Consider the following 17,336-nt stretch of genomic DNA (forward strand, 5'->3'; position numbering starts at 1 on the left):
TTACTAGATCTTTCCATTGGGAAGTCAGGAGAGTCACCTAGTGGTAAATACTTAGAAATACAGAAAGGGAGGCAGTATAACTTCCTTATCGCCTTCCAGGCTGCAATTGTATCTTTAATAAGGAGGCAGAGTTTTCATTTTTAAATGAATTAGCGTACTTAATGGTTCGGAGCCACCAGAGCCCTTTCCAACTCATAGTTGTAGAAATGTGAGGTATGATGAATTCAGTCACGAATATGGCGAAACATGGTTGCTAAATTATATAGTCTTAGATCCGGGAATTGAAAACACATCATCTTTAACAGATGAGCTCTAACTAAAAAGGAAAACGGGAGCGGAGGTTCTTCCATCTTTAAATGTCCTGATTTATTTTTTTGGACATGGGGGAAGTTAAGTTTATATATTGAGGGGATTCGGCCTATTTTAATACCCAGATAGGTAGTATAACCATTTGCTATTTCTACTCCTAACCTAGTAGGTAAAGGAGTTGACATTAAGAAATGTTGACTTTATAACCTGAAAAAGAACCAAAGTAAGAGAAGGCATCAAAAATTGCAGATATATGCTTAGAGGAGGAGTTCATAAACAGGAGCATGTCGTCAGCAAAGCAAGTAAGTTTAGTACGTTAGAACTTAAAAAATATTGGGCAAAGGGTTCCAGTGCAATGTCGAATAGAAGTGGTGACAAGGGGCAACTTTGTCGGGTACCTTTTTAAAGAGGGAAAATGTATGATTAAAAACTCTGTGAGTACGGGCCACCATATTGGAGTAAATAGAATCTTTATATGTACGGAATGCCCCTGCTATTTCAAATTTTGTAAAAACTTGTCCTAAGGCTAGGTTCACACTGCGTTTTCAGCATCCGTTTAACGGATCCGTTTTTTTTTAGCAGTCAAAAAAGTAATGTCAACAGTACTTTATTGTGCGTAAAAAAAAAGCATCAGTTTTGATCGTTTTTTTTTTTTATAATGGAAGTCAATGGAAAAACGGATCAAAAACGGATGCACACAAATGCATCGGATCTGTTAAACGGATGCTGAAAACGTGTGAACCTACCCTAACCATGACCAACTAATGTCAAATGACTTCTTGGCATCTATTGCAAGTAAAGCTGGTGGTCCCTGCCTGTGAACTCCGCCTTCCACTGCATCCTGCATCGCCATGACAGTCCTAAGGTTAGCAACTGCTGATCTGCCTTTTATAAATCCGACCTGGTGTTTGCCAATAATGGTGGAAAGTATAATGGCTGATCTATTAGCAAGAATTTTGGAGAGGTGGGCCGATAAGAATTTGGAAAAAGTGGATCTTTGCCTGATTTGGGTAGTACTTTTATGTAGGCTATATTGCCTGATGAAAGAAGCCCCTTACCATCCATCATGTGGGAGTACACTGACAGGAGGGAGGAAGAAATGTCTTGTGACAGCATTTTGTAAAATGAGGTGGAAAAGCCATCTGGGCCTGGGGCAGTATTAGTTTTAAGTTGAGAAATGGAAGTGATCTCTGCGACGGTGATAGGAGAGTTTAGTAAATCGCGGTCATCATTAGTAAGCAAAGGAAGTGATAAATTAGAAAGAAAGGTATTACCCTCTGTGGTATTAAGTTTATTGTGTATAAAGAACGGTAAAAAAGACTTAACCTCATTGATACTTTTGGGGTCAGAATGAACAGTCCCTTTATGGTCTCCCAAATGTTTTAAATGAACTACTGATTGTTTGCCTTAGGCTAAATTAGCCAATAATTTACCAGTTTTGTTGCCATAATGAAAAAATCAGCAGTTTGTCTATTATGTAGAACAGTTTCTAAATGTTCTGAGGCTTGGTCAAAGCGTTGCTTAGCCAAGAACCAGTCATTTTTGTGTTGTGGAGAAGAGGATTGTAGTTAAGTGGTATAAGCTGATCTCAGACCAGATGTAGATTTATTAAAGTCTGATTTTGCTATTTTATTTTTTGGCTGAGGAGTAAGAAATAATTCTGCTTGAGTTTAAAGTGAAATAGTTTGTCCACCAATTTTTTAGATCAGAGAGAAAGACAGTGTCATTGGCTAAGTACTGGGGGAAACGCCATATAATGTCTGTTTCATAACATGTATGGAGACTGGGGAATGATCAGGTTTACCACTCTTCAGGTTTTATCTGAAGACTTCACAAACCCTTTTTGTTCAGGCCCAACCACAGATGGAAGGACCAGGGGCAAGTGAGAGGCCAGCAATTTAGCAAAAAAATTTTAGGTCACAATTTAAAAGGGAAATGGGGCAAAACTTTTTAAGGGTATTAGGGGTTTTACCCTGGTTCGGGAATGTCACTATGGTGGCTAATTGGTTTGCTCTGGGAAAAATCCCAGTGGGCTGGGCTTCTTGGAAGAGGAAAGTAAATGGGGAAACAATGTCTAAATGTTCTATAGTACTGATTAGTAAAGCCGTCCGGCCCAGGGGACTTCCCCACCGGAATGGTTTTAATAACCGTGACAAGTTCAGCTAGCGTTTAAAGGGGCATTATGTTTTTCCAGTTGGCTTGGGGTCAGTACAGGTAGGCAAATATGTTCAAGAAATTTATGAATGGGAACTAGGGTGGGTTGCAGCGTTTCAGAGTCCTCTTTAAGGTTATATAATTCTGTGTAATATTTCTGAAAGGACACCGCAACGTCCATAAGGTCTACTAATTTCACACCTGTGGTTGGGTCCACCAAAAGAGGGATTCTGTTTTTTGTGTGTTGCGCTTTCAACCTACGGGCTAAAAGCCGTGTCCCGCTTTATCACTTTGAGAGTAGTAATGAGATTTTAGCTCTTTTTTCACCCGATGTCCCAGTTTCACCCGTAACATTTTCGGAAAAGTAGTGACGTAAAGCCGATTCAACTTCCAACCTTTGTGTAGAGTGTGAAATCAGAAAGGCATTGCAACGACACATATACGTGAGAGGCGTATCTATTTTTTCACGTACCATAAACACTAACGGACTATAGTCCGAAGAGGTGTGAACCCTTATATCAATAGAGGAGATCAGAGGCAGCGTGGTTGTATGCGCAAGTACAAAGTCAATACGACTATAACTATAGTATTATGAATCTTGTGTTACTCACAGGGTGTTATACTGCACAGTGTCGGCAAGGGGAGAAGGAAAGCATGCAGTGTAAAAAATATAAAATCTACCGTTGACAATTGTTCACAAGATGGATTGATTTATAATTTTTTTTAATTGTCTTAAGAGGTTTAAAATTTTTTTTACATTCTTCAGCTATTTTCTTGCCTCCATAGATTGTTCTTTACGGGATGTTTACTAGAGGAAAGTAAGGCAAAATCTTTTGTTTTTGAAGTAGACTGTAATTTGTCATGAACAGATTTAGCCATACGTCAAATTGGTGATTGATATGTGGATATTTTTCTCTTATAGCGTAATGCCAAACATCACACTGTGGAGAGATGTCTGGATATTTTTACGCATTTTTAAATAGTATGGAAACTAATTGAAATTACCTTTATATCCACAACATTATAAATAAGAAAGTGTTATGTATTGTTCTAAGGTGATGAGTGGAATTATTTGTTTCTCTGAATTTTTTTTTTCTTTTTACATTCTTCTCCAAATGTTCTGTCGTGCCTCCATAGGTTGTTCTTTACGGGATGTTTACTACTGGAAAATATGGCAAAATCTTTAGTTTTTGATGTAGACTGTAATTTGGTGCAAACAGATTTAGCGTAATGTAAAAATCAAATTGGTGATTGATATTTCGATATTTTAAATTTTTTTCATATGTGGTTATTTTTATCAGGCATTTTTAAATTGTAGTATGCAAATTACTAGTTGAAACTACCTTTTTATCCACAACATTATAAGCAAGAAAGTGGTTATGTATTGTTCTAAGGTGTTTTTATTTTTTGGAGGACATGTCCATTATGGAATACAGTATTTTGCTAAGAAACCCGGACTATCACATTGCCCATCGCTTGTCAGAATAGCAGGTGTGTCTCTAAGTTGTCTAGGTGACAGCTGCCTTCTATCTTTTTAAGGTTAGTTAATAGCTAAAAAAATATTAGTTTTGATACAATGTTATATTTGGATTTTTGAAACAAAGAGCTTTTTAATATAATTTAAACATACTCTGTTTATTACTCTGCTCAGGCAAAGCTAGGTTTTTCAATAGCAACTAATAACACTTGACTGTATTGGCCAATCTGAACATCTATTTTATTTTTTTTCGTTTTTCCAATAAGGAGTTGTATTAACAATTTTAATGGCGGTGAAAGCAGCAGCAGTAGTCTGTTTGACCTTAAAGGGTCTTGGATACACAATTTTCGATGCAAATTGAAGCAGCAGCACTGTTGTGCTCTAGTCAGTAGTATCAGGCACCAGTGTGTTAAAATCTTGTGTTTCACACTTACGATTTGCCCAAAGATTGCTCACCGTAATAGGAACCATAGTTACTTTGTCGCTCTCTAGGGAGAGCAGCATTGGAACACTGAATCGAGACACTCGTGTCACGGGGTCTGTCTGTGGGGGCCCAGGGACATGACATGGGTAAAAATGTGGCAAGAAATATGGTTACTTACCACCCCTGGCAGACAAAATAAACCTCAGCTGCTGGGTGTAGGTGATATTGTTCAGCTTTTCTTCCGAGGCCCGACTCCTCATGAGCTCACGTTGTTCCCTCATGAGCTCACTAGTCCCTCACACTGGTCCACCTTGTCTCCACGTGCCAAACTAAAAAATTAATAAATACGTAAGCATCAACATTGTGATTGATTAGTGAACAAGTTGCTTCCTGGCATTGCTAACAACTGTCTAATGGCCCGCACACACACAGAAAATTATTTGTCACCAGTGGATGACAAAGTACAAGTGTGTAAAGGTACTTTCCAGTGGCCACCTGCTGGGATGCTTGGTGCACGTCACACCCTGGGTACACCAGCACTGCTACACTACTACTACTCGCCAAGCTGAACTCCTTTAGCCCATCCTTTAGATCTTTGTTTTCTAATAATACTGGCCATTATCTATTCAAAGACTCCTGAAGCATTCGGGCCGTATGTGCCGATACGTGCCTAATTATTTCACTTCTTGGTTGTTTTTAAGCTTTTATATATGCTTTTTCTAGAGTCTGTCTCGGATAGCCAGTCAAACAAAATATTTAATTCTTCCAATGTTGTTATTGTGAATAAGGGCTGCCAGTTGTTTCGTAGCTACCTTGCTATCAATAAAAAATGTAATAGTTTTGGCTAATGCTTAAGACCAGGGCAGTTTCTAGCTCATTTTGGCAGCAGGGTGAATCTAAAAAAATAAAAATTGCACCCCCTTCTCTTAAATAATAGGTTCTGGGGCGCAGGGTGTTTGAAGTTGCTACCGTGCACTCTTAACTGTTGGTGCCCCATGCGGTTACCTGTCTCACATGGTGATAAAAACGGCCCGCTTGAGTCGCAAACTGATATATCTCAAATTCAGCTCTATCACAGTATGACAAGGTTGGTATGAAGTAAGTTAATTGGTGTAAATTACACAGCAGAAGTGGATTGGTTACTTTTTTTTTCGAATACTGTATTTGAGAGGGTCTTTATTTTATTTTTTTTTATTCACTCAGTCAAGCATAGACACACCTCGGTTTGGATCACTTGCTTCATTCATGTACTTCATCTACTGTTCATTGAGAACATGATTTAAGACTGACAGCCAATAACCTACCAAAATATCTGGGTTTTCCTCACAGGTCACAGGTACGTGAACACCACCATAGATGGTTTTTAATGAATGTACCCAGTAGCTTTTCGATGATGTGTACAACTTGTTTCCGATTGATTTGACCAGGTGCCATACATCGAATTGATGTTCTATTTTGAGGGTATTGTTTACGCGTCAGTTTTCTTATACACACGTGAAGATTTGTAGCTATGAGAGCAATTTTTATGTTCTTCGAGACAAGTTTCTCTATACAATTGGAATAGGCTACTTTTTCCACCTCTAGTGAGGTAACATTTGCTTATAGTTGTTCCACACTGAAGGCACAATTAGTTATAGATTTTGTGTCCATGAGGGAGTAGGTACAGTATATTCCAAAGTACTCAGGGCTATCTATCTCTCGTCAACTATGCCGGAGTATTGCCAATGACTTGAAGAACATTATTTCATTTATTATTTCATTTCATTATACACACACACACACTCACCGGCCACTTTATTATGCTAGTAACAGGTTGGACCTCCTTTTGCCTTCAGAACTGCCTCAATTCTTCGTGGCATAGATTCAACAAGGTGCTGGAAGCATTCCTCAGAGATTTTGGTCCATATTGACATGATGGCATCACACAGTTGCCGCAGATTTGTCGGCTGCACATCCATGATGCGAATCTCCCGTTCCACCACATCCCAAAGATGCTCTATTGAATTGAGAACTGGTTACTGTGGAGTCAATTTGAGTACAGTGAACTCATTGTCATGTTCAAGAAACCAGTCTGAGATGATTCTAGCTTTATGACATGGCGCATTATCCTGCTGATGAAAGTAGCCATCAGATGTTGGGTACATTGTGGTCATAAAGGGATGGACATGGTCAGCAACAATACTCAGGTAGGCTGTGGCGTTGCAACGATGCTCAATTGGTACCAAGGGGCCCAAAGAGTGCCAAGAAAATATTCCCCACACCATGACACCACCACCAGCCTGAACCGTTGATACAAGGCAGGATGGATCCATGCTTTCATGTTGTTGACGCCAAATTCTGACCCTACCATCCGAATGTCGCAGCAGAACTCGAGACTCATCAGACCAGGCAACCTTTTTCCAATCTTCTACTGTCCAATTTCGATGAGCTTGTGCAAATTGTAGCCTAAGTTTCCTGTTCTTAGCTGAAAGGAGTGGCACCCGGTGTGGTCTTCTGCTACTGTAGCCCATCTGCCTCAAAGTGCGACGTACTGTGCGTTCAGAGATGCTCTTCTGCCTACCTTGGTTGTAACGGTTGGCTATTTGAGTCACCGTTGCCTTTCTATCAGCTCGAACCAGTCTGCCCATTCTCCTCTGACCTCTGGCATCAACAAGGCATTTCCGCCCACAGAACTGCCACTCACTGGATGTTTTTTCTTTTTCGGACCATTCTCTGTAAACCCTAGAGATGGTTGTGCGTGAAAATCCCAGTAGATCAGCAGTTTCTGAAATACTCAGACCAGCCCTTCTGGCACCAACAACCATGCCACGTTCAAAGGCAATCAAATCACCTTTCTTGCCCATACTGATGCTCGGTTTGAACTGCAGGAGATTGTCTTAACCATGTCTACATGCCTAAATGCACTGAGTTGCCGCCATGTGATTGGCTGATTAGAAATTAAGTGGTAACGTGCAGTTGGACAGGTGTACCTAATAAAGTGGCCGGTGAGTGTATATATTATAAAAAAAATTTTAAATTATTTTTCCTACCATGATACATAGAAATTTCACAATTTACAGTTACCTTTACCCATATACCATATACAGCCATTATCCATCCTGTATTTTTTTTAAACTTGTTCACCTGCAGCTGAATCCGTTGGTCATCATGTAGCATATCAGTAATATGTAAATGTAAATATTCCCGATTAGAGGGTGATACTTTAGGATACAGAAGAGGTGAGGGAGTCCATATGTATCTGTAAAAAAAATAAACTGTCGAAGCATGCCGACACCATTGTCAAATTTTTTCGGACATCCCCTATGCTTGAATACTAGATACTCATATGAGAGAGCAGTAGTGACCAAAGCTTTCAACTCCCCTATTGTAGGAGATCTAGCATGTATCAATCTGTGTAGTATTGCTTTCCTGCTTTACATATAAAAATGAGTTGGTGAGTCCAAACCTCCTCATCCAGAATCCCAAATAGGCAACTCTTAGGTTCCACCACAATCGGGCCCTGTATTATCCCACTAAGCAGGTTAACCACTTAACTCCAATATGCACTGTTAGAAGGGAAGACCCATATCGTGGCGGAAATCCGAACGAGGGTGTCCACACCTATGACATTCTGGGGATGGGTATATTCCCATTTTATTCAGTCGGATTGGCGTCAGATAACGCTGATGATGAAGAAACAATTGCATTAATTGTTGATTGCGGTAGAGACGTACAAATGAGAGGATAGGGCTTCTTCTTTCCATTCATCCTCTGAGAGAGATCGAATCCAAGCTTCCCATTTATCTTTAACCGGTAATGGAGTGGTTTGAATCCATCCTGTATGTAAACAGATATAGGATAATAATTCAACTTTCAATTCCTATGCCCCATAGCCAACATTATTTGCAGACCACCATCTCCAGCTATATTTTAAAAAAGCATTACCTTGTGATTTTTTTGCCATGTGTGCACTATTTACATATGGAAAAATGTACAATTTCCAGGTAAGGCTGGGTTCACACTGCGTTTCTGCAATCCGTTTTCTTCATCCGTTTTTTGCAAAAAACAAATTGTGTGCATCTGTTTTGATCCGTTTTTCCATTGACTTCCATTGTAAAAAAAAAGGTTTAAAACGGATCAGTTTTTTTTGACGGACACAAAAGCGTAGCTGACACTACTTTTGCGTCCGTCCGTGACAATGTATGTTCTGTATCTTCAGTACTTTGTAAATGACTCATAGCAGCGGTAAAGAAAAATTTTTTTTTAATAGAAAATGTTTTAGATTTTTGGCTTCAGTTGTCAAGACCACAGCAGTAGGAATAAAATATGAAAAAGTTACCAGTTTTTACTCCAATATCTTACATAGTCAATGGGCCAAAACTGGCAACTGCAGAAACAGACAGCAAAACCGTTATGCTGGGGGTTGCTGTACAGGGATGAGCATCATACTTTTTTAAAAGTCTTAGAATAAATTTGATTTAAGAACTTGGATAAGTTCACCAAGAGTGCTCTAACCATGCAAGTAAGCGTATTTTAAGGTTTCGTGCTGCCTCTCTAATCCGTTGTTGGCGTTCATTCCAAATGCGCCCACATCTTTTGAGATGGCAGCCACTTAAAACTAGTGATAAAACCCTTTTTTTCCCCTCTTCTATACATCTGCAGAGCATTCAAAGCAGTATCAAAAGCTTACCTTGTATCGGCATAAGCAATATTGCGAAGCGTTTTTAAGATTGTTTTCAACATCAAAAATCAAGCAGGATGTTTGCATTTATGAAAATTTCCAATAAGACCCTGATTTCCTCTAAACAGAAATCTACCATCAAGCTTTGGGGCTTCAAGAGCGACTATTTGATACCACGTCTCCTTCCTCTGGTGGCGGTTTTGGTAGCCAGTCGCTGTGTTGTCCCAGAGAAAGGGACAGGTCTGCACCTGAACATAGTTGCATAAATCATGGAAAAAAAGGAACAAAAAACACATGGGCCAAATAAATCCAAAGTGCTTCCTTGCTGTATCCTGTGTGATGCAGCAGGAGCTATCTGTTTGCAGTCCACCCCCACCCCCCCATGTGACTGTGTATGATGTTGTACTGTAGGTGTGTCATTTATTAGGCTAGACTTTGAGACATGACTTTTAACGCCCCTCACCATTGACGTGCCCTGTGAGGTCTCATCTCAAGATGGCAAAATTGCCCATGAGATGTGACAGAAGCATTTAAGGCCCCGTTCCCACTGAGCAAAAGTAGCGGAATTCCTGCTCTGTACGCGCTGAAGAATGACATGTTCATTCTTCAGTGCGTACAGAGCAGGAGTGCGCGCCTCCCATAGACTCCCATTATGAGCGGGAGACTAACGGCATTCCGCTACTTTTGCTCAGTGGGAATGGGGCCTAAGGGTGGACCACACTACTTTCGGCGGGGAAAGAGCCTACTCATATCTTGGTGAGAAGGCTAAACTTTTAGAAAGAGTACATTAGAGAACTGTATAACTTCAGGTTATGTGCAGCATATACATTTTTACCTCGGCTGGAATACAGTTCCCTCAGGACAAACATTAGCTGCTTCTACTGGAAGTCTTGAAATATTTTGAAATAAGTCGTATAAAATCTTATATAACTTTCTGTCAACTGTTGAAGAAAATTTAGTTTTCAACGGATTACCCCTTTACAATCTAATTTTATGCAAAATTTTTAATGAAAACATATTTGTGAAATACATATTTGTACATATTGCCCTACCTATCAACAGTATTAGTCTTTGAGGGTACAAACACACACGGCATATACGCTGCGTATTTACTGCTGCGATACGCAGCAGATACGCAGCAGAATAGATCTAAATAACTGAACACAGAATCAAATCTGCTGCGTATACGCTGTGTGTGTTTGTACCCTGAATTTACTCCTGAAAGTGCTTGGAATAGTTCGACCAGGGCATCCTCATCTGGTCGTGGAATTGGGGCTATGTTTGGAGGTAAATTGTACAGACTGGAACTCCAATCAGCAATAGGGGGGTGCATGACAATTTCAATAACTTTATTCGTGATATCAACGACATTCCCAGTTTTTCGGTTGATAAACTGCCTTGACCACCCCATGCTTTTTGACCCTTTGAGAATTTGACACAAGGTCTTATTCTAGAGCATGCTTGTTTCAAGGTGGCCTTGATTTTTACTACCTTATGCTTATGATGTAATGCTGGAAGTTGAGAGCCGGCAATTATTGAATCAGTGAAGAAATTGATCCTCTTGGGACAATACTTCAGACAAAGACTATGGAAAATCTCCAGTTCCCCAGTATGACAGAAGTCAGAAGTGTGACTATTGCTTTATGTCCTTCAAAAGGAATGATCAGTTTTATTTTCATCATTGAATAGTTTTATCATTGATTTGTAAGTGTATGCATTTGAATCTTCCAGCCAAACATATTCATCAGCAACATGGTGCACTATTCAATTTCAGTGTCTGACCAATAAATCTGAGTCTCTCAGACACGAGCGTGTTGACCACCATAGGTGTTATTTTTATAGGCTGAACCCATCCAGAAAGCATTTCATTATATTTGACTTTAGAATCCGCTAAAACTGTACCACCTACGGATTCTGCAGTTTGCCAAATTGGTGTTCAATTTGTGGAAACTATTCCCATAATAGTTTATGGATTGAAATGTGTCAGTCAGTTACTTTTACAGCGATTAAGGGTATAAACCCACACACCGTATACACAGCGTATTTACTGCTGCGATACGCAGCAAAAACGCAACAAATACGCAACAAAAACGCAGCAGATTAGATCTAAATAACTGAACTCAGCATTAAATCTTCACCATCAAACTGCTGCGTATTTGCTGCGTATTTGTTGCGTATTTGTTGCGTATTTGCTGCTTATACGGTGTGTGGGTTTATACCCTAATTCACCTTTTTCAGTCAATTGCTGTATATTAAAGCACAAATCTTTTTGGATTCTGCATCCATTAATGAATAAACACAGTATTTAGTGGGAAATCCAGGAGAGTCGCATTGACCATCCCCAATCAAATACGCCGAAGCATTGTTAATTTCTGCTAAAACTGATTGCGGTTCCAGACGCTACAGCAGGAAAATTTTTTGTTTTTTATTCTTTTTTAAAATTGTTTTCCCAATACTTTTTATGTTCAACACATGTAGAGAATTTTGTATCTTCAAGTGACCATTTCTACTTTTAACTGTCATTGTTGAAATCAACAGGTTTCTGGCTAGTTTGATAGGTATTTTGGACTGACTCTCCCAAAGATGTTTTGTCTTCTTTTTACACTGAACATTGATAATATCATGCCAATTAACTTTTTTGGTGCTGATTTAAAAACAAAAAATTTAGTTTCCCCAACAATTATTGGCAGCCAAGTCTCAAGGTTATCAGATTCAATTGTCTTCTCACTATATTTGTCGCTAGAAATGACTCCTCGGGCTCTTCACATTCGCTTATGTCAAAAGTTTTCTGGATCTATGTATTTCGATATGGTAGTACCATGCTTTCCACCATTATCACCAGCAATTTTGACAGGGCTATCTATTAGTACTACCAGGATTGAACAAAGTGAATCTATTTTAGTTGGATGAACTGGGGGTTCAATGTGTGCCTGTGAGGGCTCCTTTAGAAAAAATGTTTCTTATCTTCACTTTCCTCAAGAAAAATAGTGGAATAAATGTGGTTAGTTAAAATTATATTTTTGATTGCTACAATAAAGACAAATGTTTTAATTGTGTAGAGGTAAATTGAGATGTTGGTTGGTCCATTGGCATGAAGTCCGGCACAGGGGACCTGGCCGCCAGGCCAGACTCTGGAAGAAAACCACAGGAGCTCTCTGGTACATAGTTTCTCTAAGAAAACACTGACCGAAACTGGTCCTAACTAGTTTTCCTTAGGATATATACTGTTCTTTGATTAGGCAGAAATAAGGCCCTAAGTAGAAGGCCCTAAATCTGTCCTGTTATAGATGGGAAAGTGTGAGGTACCCAGCTCCGGGATTGGTTAAAAAGAATCACCTCATCCAATAGGGGCATAGACAAGAAAATATAGTTAGACTGTTAACCCCTTAGTTATCTCTCCTCAGCTGTTCTAAATTGTGGGGAATACATACTGACACCCATTCCCAGAGTTGCAAGTTAGGTAATATTTGATATTATACACTACTTTAGTTGCATGATGGATGACTTTTGTGCCTTTTTGCATATGTTAACAATTGACGCAACTGAGACATGGATAAGCCCCTACTTGTCGTGCACTCAAATATCGTTGTATCCCACCCATGGGCATTCTTACGTCTGTCTGGACCAAGTTGATGCCCCTTTAATATGATATAGGGGGAGCAACCTGGAACTCTGCATAATTGAGAAATATGGGATCCCGTCGTCATTATTTTCTTACTGAGTATCTTTCGTTCATCAGTCTTCTCTACTCTATAACGTCACTCCATCAGCAGTTTTCGGGAATAACGTTAATTGGTGAACTGCTGTCAATTGGTCTGTTGCTTTGTCTAAGTTATGTTTATCATTCATGCCCACAGTATCTAGCTGTATGGCAGTGATCTGATCATTTGGGGTGGGTGACCACTTCTACTGTGTAGTGTATTGTTGAAATCATTGCTTTTTCTGTAAATGTTAGTGACAAGTTGACACTTGGTAATTTCCACATCCAAATATTAGATGCCACCTTGGAGAGCATTCACCTTCTGATCAGAGAGGATTACACAATAGTGAAGGAGACATGGGAGTGTGTGGCCTTCCCCCAGGAGTCAGGAGCAAGGCCGGGGCCACTTCATGGAGCCTCCATCACTGATACAAGAGCAGAAGATCCTAGAACTCACCCACAGGATGACTGAGCTGCTGACTGGAGAGGTTCCTATAAGGCGTCAGGATTTGGCTGTCTATTTCTCAATGGAGGAGTGAGAGTATGTAGAAGGACAGAAGGATCTGTACCGGGGGGAGCAGCGGCTCATGATGCAGGATCAGCGGCCCCGCCTCGCATCACAAGATGGAGGCAGTGATAGAAATCCACCAGAGAGATGTCCCCGTCCTCTGTATTCCCAGGACTGTCCAGATGGAAATGTCTTGGACAATCAGCAGGTTAAAGATCTAATTGAATTTAAGGTTGAAGTTATAGATAAAGCAGAGGAAATTATTCCCGTCACTCGCAAATTCAGATGCAATGTTTCTTTTATTCCATAAATGGATAGTATTCATACAGGACGCGTTTCGGCTCATCTGTATAGCCTTTATCAACTGTGTAATGACGTACATACAAATGATATCTTATATAGAGGACAATTAGTCGCAGCATTATGACATCATGCTGAGTTACTAAGTAACATCATAAACAAAAAATTGTATACAAGGAAACTTATGGAAAACAATAAGATATATAAATGAATGATGGAAACATGTTGTATATACCACATGTCATGAATCAAAGGATACATTCTCATGAGTGAATTCAGGATGGTATATGTAAAGAGAAGATATACAGAATGAATAAACTTATTACATTCATATGTTAAGTGCAATAGGGCCGATAACTCCCGATTTAACCCCTTGGGTTCTAATGTCCTCCTCTCCTTGGCAATTTTACCTGCTCTATTATCTGAAAACGTAGTTGTGCTACAGTGTGTTGTTTTTTCTTAAAATGTGCTGGCAATGGCAATAGAAAATTTTCACATCAACATTGTTCAACATTTTATTGATTTTTTTCGGCATTTTGACAGAAATAAGTATATTGTACAATATCTCATGTATTACAATGTGAGATGATGTTAGTTACAATATAAACCCATAGTGGTACCTCTGCTTACGAATAAAGGAAGTGTGAACAAAGTATGTTGCGGATAAATAAAAATAATAAGGTGCTGATACAGAGTAGTGATGTGTGAGTGCCAATTCCACAGCAAGCGAGTGAAACTAAAGACAAAAAGCAAAAGAGTAAACCAAACAAGTGCGTATAAGAAATAGACCCGATAAAAATAATCCCAACATGTTCCTGAGAAAATGAATAGAATAGAACATGTAAAACAAAGAAGTGAATAAATAATTTACCTCAATACCCGACAAAACCAGTATACAGTAGTTCTTCATTAGGGCCTCTGGGCGCTTCAGAATGTAGCAAGTAGATCCATCTGGATTCTTTCCTAAGGAGCAAAGGTTTAACATTACCCCCTCTAATGTCTATTTTGATATTTTCCAGGCCCACAACCTGCAGGCCCGCACTCTTACCACCATGATAAGTAAAGAAGTGCGATGCAACAGATGTCAGCTTCTTCCTTTGTTGCTAGTCTCTCCTGGCCAGGGAGATTGTGGAGATGTGCTTCTGAACCCTCTTTCTTAGCTCTTGGGACGTCTGTCGAACATAAACCTTCTGGCACATGCAAAGCAATGCGTATATAATATTGCGTGTTTTGCAGTTTATGTAGTCCTTGATCCTGTATCCTGCGCCATCAAGTGGATTGGTAAACATTCTACTAGCATTCTAGCCACAAGCATATGACCCCATCAGTGGCCTATTTGCACTGCCCGTCTTGTTTCTGGTGAAGTGACTCCTAGTAATCTTGTCCCGTAGGTTCAGTGCACTACGGGCCACCGAGTGTCTAGCTGTCACACATTTCGCAACTCTGGGATCAGATTTCAAGATGCTCCAGTGTCTGTTGAAAATTGTGCGTACAACATTCCATTGATTGTTAAATTGGGAGATTAATCTCACCTGGATGTCCTGTATTTTTGGTTTGTTGGTAAGCAAATCAATCCTTTCTTGTCTACAAGCTTTCAGGTAGGCCCTTGAGATCAATCTCTGTGGATATCCTCTTTCTTTGAATCGTTGTGTTTAGTCACGGGCCTGTTCCCTAAACTCCTCAAATGTTGTACAGTTTCTTCTGAGCCTGTAGAGCTGGCCCGTAGGTATCCCTCTCAGTGTATGCTCAGGGTGGAAGCTGGAGAAATGGAGCAGGTTGTAAGTGGCTGTACTTTTTCGGAAAAAGGTTGGTGTGCAGTTTGCCCTCTCTGACTTGTAGACAAAGGTCCAAGAAGTCCACTGTGGAAGAGGAAATGCATGAGGTTAAGCGGATATTTACATCATTATCATTCAAGGTTGAGATGAAGTCCAGACATTCCTGTTGATCGCCCTCTCAAAAGAAGACGATATCGTTAATGAAACGAAACCAATGGGTGACCTTACCAAAAAATCACGATGGGTACATGTGTGTCCCCTCCCACCACCCCACAAAGAGGTTGTCGTATGAGGGGGCACAATGTGCACCCTTCACTGAGCCAGACATCTGGCGATAGAACTTCCAGTCAAAAGTAAAATAATTGTGGCGCAAAACGAAATTCAAGGCATCAATGATAAAGAGTCCAATTTTCTATCCAAGCCTACCTGTTGTTTCCGGAAGTACGAGACCGCTCTGATGCCATCCTCATGTTTGATGTTTGTGTAAAGCGATTCAACATCGCATGTCACAAGCAAAGTGTCATCCCTTCCTCGTACATCCTCCAGCCGTTGAATCAGGTGAATTGAGTCCCTAAGGTATGAGGGGAGATTTGTCACTCAAGGTTGTAAAAAGTAGTCCACAAAAATACAGGCCTTTTCGCACAAACTCCCAAACCTGGAAACAATGTGCCTACCCGGGGGGTTGTGCAGATCCTTATGAACTTTTGGTAACATGTACAGTGTGGGTACTCGTGGTGTCTCGGCCCATAGAATCTCCAATTCCCTTTGGTTAATTGCTCCATGTTCAAATGCTGAGTCAAGCGGTTTGATATACTTGGCCCTGAAAAAAGACGTCGGATCAGAGGGTAGTAGTGCATAATAGTTGTTATTGGATAATTGCCAGTGAACTTCTGTCAGGTACATTTCTGTAGGCCACAACACCACATTACCCCTTTTGTCAGCTTCCTTTATAATGTCTTAGTTAAAGGGGTTGGCCACTTTATAGTAAAATTGCTCAGTGTACAGTATTAGTAAGTGTACACACTGCATATACTGACAGCAGCTCCCTGTGTACCTCATAGAGCTAATTTAAGACTCCCCTTCTCCAGGCTGGGCTGCCCTGCTCTGCTCTGTGGTGTTTTGGTCCATAAGATTGCTGACATGGAGGAGCATGTGACCAGGCCCCGCCCCCCAGTGTCCACCACTGAGCCTGTATGTGTCTATGGAGAACACAGTGGACAGGTGTAGAATCTGCTTCGGTTTTGGGGTGTCGTATTAATTGATCAAGGACAACTAGATCTTTAAGGGGTTTATTACAAAGAGGAAAACATAAATATCTATAAAGGGGAGACTAACTAAGGGATAGGAATATAAGGGAAGGGAGAGGGTGGTAGGAAGGGATGGTGCTGGCAATGGCAATAGAAAATTTTCACATCTGATCGTGGACTTATGTTTGCTGATGTGGCCTTTTTTTTTGTTCAACATTTTATTGATTTTTTTCGGCATTTTGACAGAAATAAGTATATTGTACAATATCTCATGTATTACAATGTGAGATGATGTTAGTTACAACATAAACCCATAGTGGTAACTCTGCTAACGAATAAAGGAAGTTTGAACAAAGTATGTTGTGGATAAATAAAAATAATAAGGTGCTGATACAGAGTAGTGATGTGTGAGTGCCAATTCCACAGCAAGCGAGTGAAACTAAAGACAAAAAACAAAAGAGTAAACCAAACAAGTGCGTATAAGAAATAGACCCGATAAAAATAATCCCAACACGTTCCTGAGAAAATAAATAAATAGAATAGAACATGTAAAACAGAGAAGTGAATAAATAATTTACTTCAATACCCGAGAAAACCAGTATACAGTAGTTCTTCATTAGGGCCTCTGGGCGCTTCAGAATGTAGCAAGTAGATCCATCTGGATTCTTTCCTAAGGAGCAAAGGTTTAACATTACCCCCTCTAATGTCTATTTTGATATTTTCCAGTCCCACAACCTGCAGGCCCGCACTCTTACCACCATAAGTCAAGAAGTGCGATGCAA

Source organism: Dendropsophus ebraccatus, chromosome 5, assembly GCF_027789765.1.
Source record: "Dendropsophus ebraccatus isolate aDenEbr1 chromosome 5, aDenEbr1.pat, whole genome shotgun sequence".
NCBI lineage: Eukaryota > Metazoa > Chordata > Amphibia > Anura > Hylidae > Dendropsophus > Dendropsophus ebraccatus.